This window comes from Argopecten irradians, chromosome 14 (genome assembly GCF_041381155.1).
Source record: "Argopecten irradians isolate NY chromosome 14, Ai_NY, whole genome shotgun sequence".
In the NCBI taxonomy this organism is placed as follows: Eukaryota; Metazoa; Mollusca; class Bivalvia; order Pectinida; family Pectinidae; genus Argopecten; species Argopecten irradians.
This window is the reverse complement of record NC_091147.1, coordinates 26657792-26664929: the sequence shown is the minus strand read 5'-3', so window position 1 is coordinate 26664929 and position 7138 is coordinate 26657792.

Below are 7138 nucleotides of genomic sequence, written 5' to 3'. Positions count from 1 at the left end.
CACATAGGCAAATTTCCGGCTTAAAGATCAATATTGAAACAAATGTTTTGATTGGGAGTACAAAATATAGTAAAGATCAGTGTTTACCGGAACTTGACCTTGAATGAGGGAAAGAGAAATTCTGTTTGTTAGGAATATACTTCAGTGTTGATCTACATCAAATGGTAAATACTAATTTTGATAAGAAAACTGTGAATTCTTATTAGTATTTGGAACAGAAGGAATCTTACTCCATTTAAGAAAGTACATTGATAGAATCTTTCAAGAAGATTTTTCATTTTAATCTCTCGTTTATTTCCCTCCCAAATCCAAGTAAAATTATTAAAAACAATAAACAGCATTAAAGGCTTTCACGAACAATGGAAATTTGCCCACGAACCAATTTTATCAAAACTAAATGTTACATGTTGCAACATGAATGCAAACCCTTGAAATACGTTTAAAAAATTCAAATGTCCATGGGGCCTGTGCTGTGGCCAAATTAAAGTATTTTCGCTATTTTCACAACTTTCTCCGACTGAGCGGCTACCCATAACCACCCCTCGTACTCGCCATACATCACCTCTTCTCTTCAACATATCCTTTTTCTCTTGTAGCCTTAACCTTGCAACCAAATCAATCTTATTCTTGAACCCCATCTAAATCTCCCGCCATCTTGCACATTGTCGCTCGACAATTTCCGGTTTCTATTTCTCTAGACAACCTTAGTTGGAAACAATATTACTCATACAAACAACCACACACAACCATGCATAGCACTCCTATCCTATTGGGTAACTCGCCAAACAGACAAAAAACACTCGACACTTCACGATCTTTCCCCTAGGCCTAGTCATAACTACGACCACACGCAACTTCACTGCTACCTGGCAGCATATCTATCTCTACTACACAGACTCAAACACAAAACAATCAAACCCAGCTGTACATACAAATTCATTCTTCTACTCTCAATATCTGCAGATACGGAACTGAACCCTGGTCCGAGGATTCCACGATACCCCTGTGGTACCTGCAATAAGGCAGTCACTTAGAAATCCAATGCTATATGTTGCGATTCGTGCAATACCTGGTATATTATGTACACTGTCAAGGAATGAATTCTTCATTTCTCAAATATATGGATCACAATGGAGTCTCTTAAGATTGCATACAATGCGGACTACCAAACTTTTCATCTACACTATTTGACAACAACATTAGCATAAATACATCAAATAGATTCTCACAACTAGACACAGATACACACCTTAATATGCAGGACATCCTCACCAGCCCAGGACCTCCTACAGCATCCTACTCTCCAATCAAACACAACAACAAAGATGTCACTAGTAAAAACTAATTCAAGCAGTCAATCCGCATAGCCACTATTAACTTTCAATCAATCTCCAACATAAAAACAAACCTCGATCAAATAAAACACTCTTTAAAACCAGACATCATCAGAGGCACAGACGTGGTTAAACAACACAGTATCTTCCTCTGAGTGCTTCCCAATCCAAGAATATACAATATGTAGGAAAGACCGCAAACAAAATAAAAAAAGAACAAAGTTACGAGGGGTACTAATTGCAACCACAAACAAATACCGTTCGGAACAAATACAAGAACTCAACACTGATAACGAATCCATCTTCATCAATATCTCCATGGCAAACGCACACAACCTCACAATAGGATCTTACTACAGACCACCCTCAGACAAAGGACACTCACTTGAACAATTAAAAATCTCCATGAAAAGACTAGGACATAACAACAACACAATTACTTTCATTAGCGGAGATTTCAACTTACCACACATAGATTGGCAAAACAACACACCAATTCAAGGTAAAACAGATACAAACAACAACTACTTGATATCATAGACGATAACTCTCTCACACAAATGACTACCAACATAACTAGAGGTGACCACATTCTTGACCTAACAAATCGCCCTTCAATTGTCAACAAGACTGAAACATCGCCACATATAAGGAAAGTTGATCACGACATTCTATTCACCGAAATTGACGTGCGACTCAAGACAATTAGGAAGCAGCCCAGGGACATCCCCCTATACGGTAAAGCAAACTGGGACAATATTAGAAATGACCTGACTCACATCAAAACGAAACTGCATGACTCAACAAACCAAACAATAGACATCCTCTGCAATCTTTTTAAGAACACACTGAATGACTCAGTAGACAAAAAAATACCAAAGAACCACATCACATATAAATCTAAACTACCATGGATAACACAACTCATCCATCAATTCGTGAAGAATTGTAAAAAACTACGCACGCAGAGCAAAAAACACACAAGATCAAGAGCTTAAACAAAATTAAAAGCATACAAATCAAAACTACAAAAACGCATTAGAAGTGCCTATCTAAATTAAATAGAAAAAAAAAGATGAAAGGCCTACCAATAGATGAGCAACAGCAAGAGTCACCCCAGAAAAGAAGAAAATACAACCCCGAAAAATTATTCTCATACATCAAAACAACAAGAAAAGAGAACACAGATATCACAGCACTAAGAAAGGATGGACACCTAATGACAGACACCACATGTAAGGCAAACATATTAAATGAACGTTTTAAATCAGCCTTCACAACAGAACAGGATCACCCCATACCAGAAAAAGGACCATCACCACGCCCAGTCATGCCTGAAATTAACATTACACAACAAGGAATTGATAAACCCCTTAAAACACCAACCCACACAAAGCAACAGGACCAGACAATATACACGGCAGTCAACTTAGGGACATAACAGCACCCATACTTGCCAAACTGTTCACTCACTCTCTAAATACAGGCACATTTTCAACAGATTGGAAACACCATAGACAAGAAAGGCGACAGATACAAGCCCACTAACTACAGACGGATTTATTCGAACTCTCTGTTGAATTGAGAAAGTGTGTAATCAAGCGAAAGCTTGATTGTAAATCTGATGCTGCTTTTTTATCTCTCTCGATAAAGCTTCGTGATGAGACCCATATCAGTCACCTGTATCACATGCAAACTCAAATGGAACATAGCATTACAAGCGTCACAATGTCACATCTGGTGAACAACATCATACTTTATAACTTACAACACGGCTTCAGATCCTACAGATCATGCGAGACACAACTTGCTAAATTCATACACGACCTTGCAAGCAATAATAACAGCAACAAATAGACAGACTTTATAATCATGGACTTTGCCAAAGCCTTTGACAAAGTCCCACACAGACGCCCACAATACAAATGAAAATACTACGGCATAACAGGCAACACACAACAATGGATCACAGACTTTCTCTCACAACGCACCCAAACAGTAGTACTTGAGGGAAAACAATCAAATAAAATACAAGTAACTTCAGGAGTCCCTCAAGGAACATGTTTGGGCCCCATTCTGTTTCTCATATACATTAATGATTTCCATCAATACATGCAGCACAGCACACTAATATTATTCGCAGACGACAGTAGTATATACAAAACAATAAACAACAAAGACGACACAATAAAACTACAGAAAGATTTGGACGCAGCAGCACAATGGGAAACAGACTGGCTAATGAAATTTCATCCAGATAAATGCAACATCATCAGTGTTCCACCAAAACGCAACAAAATACATCACAACTACATACTCCGCAATCACACACTCGAGCAAATAAACTCAAGTAAAAACCTAAAATGGAACATATGTACATAAACAATATCACCGCAAACGCAAACAGATCACAAAGGTTTTTAAAGCTCAACTTAAAAATTAATTCACCACATATAAAAGAACACGCATACAAAGCACTAGTCCGACCCAAAATAGAAAACTGCTCTTCAATACGAGATCCCCACAACACAAACCAAATTCAACAGATAGAAAAAACCACTCCCTATAGCAGCAGTACAATGCACTACACTCGAGGACCTCAAGGCACATATTTCCAACGTAGCCCTTGAAGCCCTCATGCACTAGTTCTGCACACACCTTTTATCTTATATAATAAAAAATCTCAAATTAATCTCTTTACATCCTTGCACCCCTACAGATCACGTGACGTAATCGTCATTTTTGACGGAGTCATGAAAAACAAAGAAAAGATGAAGAAGAAGATATGTTTTTGACTATGTTTGACTATGTCAACATTTTTCGAATAATATGGACTCTGACACTGATTTAAGTGATGCTCTTGATTTAGAAGAAGAAATTTCACTGGCAAAAACGGAAAGCAATGCCTTATTCCAATGTACAATTATCTCCGATATCAGTGATGTCCAGAGACGAAATGTTGAAATTTACCTACAAAAAACGTTGTAGAAAATGCAATATTTCCAAGCCACTAAAGGAATCATATTTAGAAAACTAAATATGACGGAGGGACTTTCATAGAAAAGAGAGGATAATTCAAGATAGGTGCAAAATTTGTTCGCAAGTCAACTTGGCAAACAGAAAGAGAAAATACAGTTTCTTGAAAATACAAAAGCATATTCAAAGAGAGGTAACTCGCGATCGTTTTTCAGTACAGTGAAAAGAAATAAATGTATAAAATACCATAGAAAATTAGAAATATAATAGTATACTATCGGTTCAGAACTAAACACTTGAAATGTTGTTTTGTTTTGCTTTTTCGAATATAAAAAGAAGATGCATCGATGCGTCCCAGGGGATTGGAAAAATAAACACCATATAATTATTGAGTTAGTCCGCTAAACCTGTCTATAGATCAGGCCTTTTTTATTTTACAGAGCACAGGCGCGGATCCAAGGGGGGTGGACCCGGCGTACGCCCCCCCCCCCCCCCCCCCCTAAAATAGTAGAGAGAAAAAAAAAGAAAAAGGAAAAAGAAGGGAAAAAGAAAGAGGGGAAGGAAGGAAAAGAAGGAAGAAAGAAAAAAAAAAGAGGGAGAAAGGGAAAAAATTAAGGAATTAGATAAAGAGTGAGAATTAGACAGAAAGCTCCATTTCCTACCTTTACCGTTTGATGTTATCATTTTAAAATCTAAATGTATTCGACTTTGTGGTACATACATGCATGAACATACTTGTATCCAGACACAATGGAATATTTTTTTTTTTTCGTGTAAGTTAAGGTTTTATCTCCATCGCTTAAAAGGTACAATGTAAATCCCTTCAAGTATTTACTTTTTCCAAAAAAAAAAACCCCAAACCGATAAAATCCCAATATGTTAGATAATTTATTGTCATTACTATTTAATATTGACAGGTTATATCTCGATATCCTTAGCAATAAAAGAAAAGGGGGAGGGGTGGGTGGAAGGAATTGTAGCTGGCCATGAGTCTTCGCTGGTTGATTATATGTCATGCCCTTCATTTTCCAGGTTGTAAATGATATATTACACATTTTTGAATCAGCATTAAAGTCCTGTATTAAATCCGACTATCAATTCACAAATGTGTGCGTACTTTCAAAACGCCAGTTACAAGATCACTACTGACGCCGAATGCTTCTAGAAGCATTTTATTTGTCCTAAGAAAATGTGTGTAAAGAAAAAAGTGGAATGCGACAGAAAATGAGAGCTTCTAGGGTCTGGGTGCACCCCATGGCCAGATGCCTTCCTTTTTTGTTTCAATAAAAACATATCTTAACGATAATGTTATAAGATAGGCAAGCGATGTTAAAAAATAAATGCACATGACAAAAGGCTCCCTATTAGAAAACAGGATGATAGCAATGGTTCCTGGCACCGTATGGCCATAGACAAGACCACTAGCCTTCTTTTCTTTCGTTGTCCAATACACGAATTATGAAGATTGTGTAAGTTAGGGAAAATGAATTACTGTATCTAATCTGACAGATAATGTACAAAAGTAAAAGCTTACATGTATATCGTTAAAATAGTTCACATACACTTTCATTAGTCCTATAAAAACCTTCAATAGGCGACCCCTAGCTGCAATATTGTAGCTCAAAAGACTTTAAGACTGAAAATGGTGTCTTCTTTAGAGCTACAATTGTTCCCTATTACTTCAAAACCTTCAAAAAAGTATGAAAAACTGTGCCCGAGTGATTTTCGGAGGCAGTGCTCCACTACGATACATAGGGACCAATTCGTACCCGGCCTAAAGGCATAGTAGGCCGGGTACGTATATTCGTTCTAGGCGGCCCCCAGACCCCCATCCTTTTCTTTGCTTCGTGCCTCTATGAATAGATATTCAGATTTTAGGCAGTGCAATTCTGTAACTTTATATTCAAAATCTGACATTAGACGTCAAAAATAATAAACGAACATTTTTACATGGCTTCAATTATTTTTTGGAAAAAGTGTACATTTATTCGAGGGCTTCAAAAATTAAATCAAAACTTCAAATAAAAAATATGACACTTGACACGAAAACCATAAATAAACATCCTTAAATGGCTTCAATTATTTTCTGGAAAATGTGTTCATGAAATCCTCAGAATGCAGTATTTTGCACCATTTATTCGAGAGCTTCTGGGGGCCGCCTAGGCGGCCCCCAGACCAGGCGGCCCCCAGACCCCTCGCCTGATTTGCTTTGTCCCACGCCCCCTCTAACCTAAAAACCTAAATCCGCCCCTGGAGCAATTTTTTTAAAGTTAATAAAATTAGTTCTAGCAGGTTTATGGAAATTACCAAATGATTCGACCTAACGAGTCCTATATACATGTAGATCTACTTATGTATTTTCTTAACAAAACGCAACAAGTGGATACTGACATCAGCATGAGGTACATATTTTAAATCTAGTGTGTTCCTGTAAAGTCTCTCTGAGTCACGATCAATATGGATCTATTACTTAAAGGGTTTGTGACACAAAAAGTGATAAGTTGTCTATAGGATTGGGGGCCCCTTTAAGTTCACCGAAATACCCAACTCCAATACGGAGTGTTCCATCAAAGGCAAAAACTGTATTGGATAATTTGTCCCGAAACAAAACGCCAAAGCAGAGATATCACTGTCATTGTTTTCCATAAAAAATAAATACTAGAACATGACGTGTTGGTGTACCACGTGACCGGCTAGCTCATTAAAGTTTTCTCAGTCGCAGCAATTTACCCTTACTGCCCTTAAAGTAGATAAACAGCTTTGCGGAGTGCTGTGAAACGTGTGTCAGCCAACATTGATGGGGTCAAACTATCAGAAAATTTATAAAA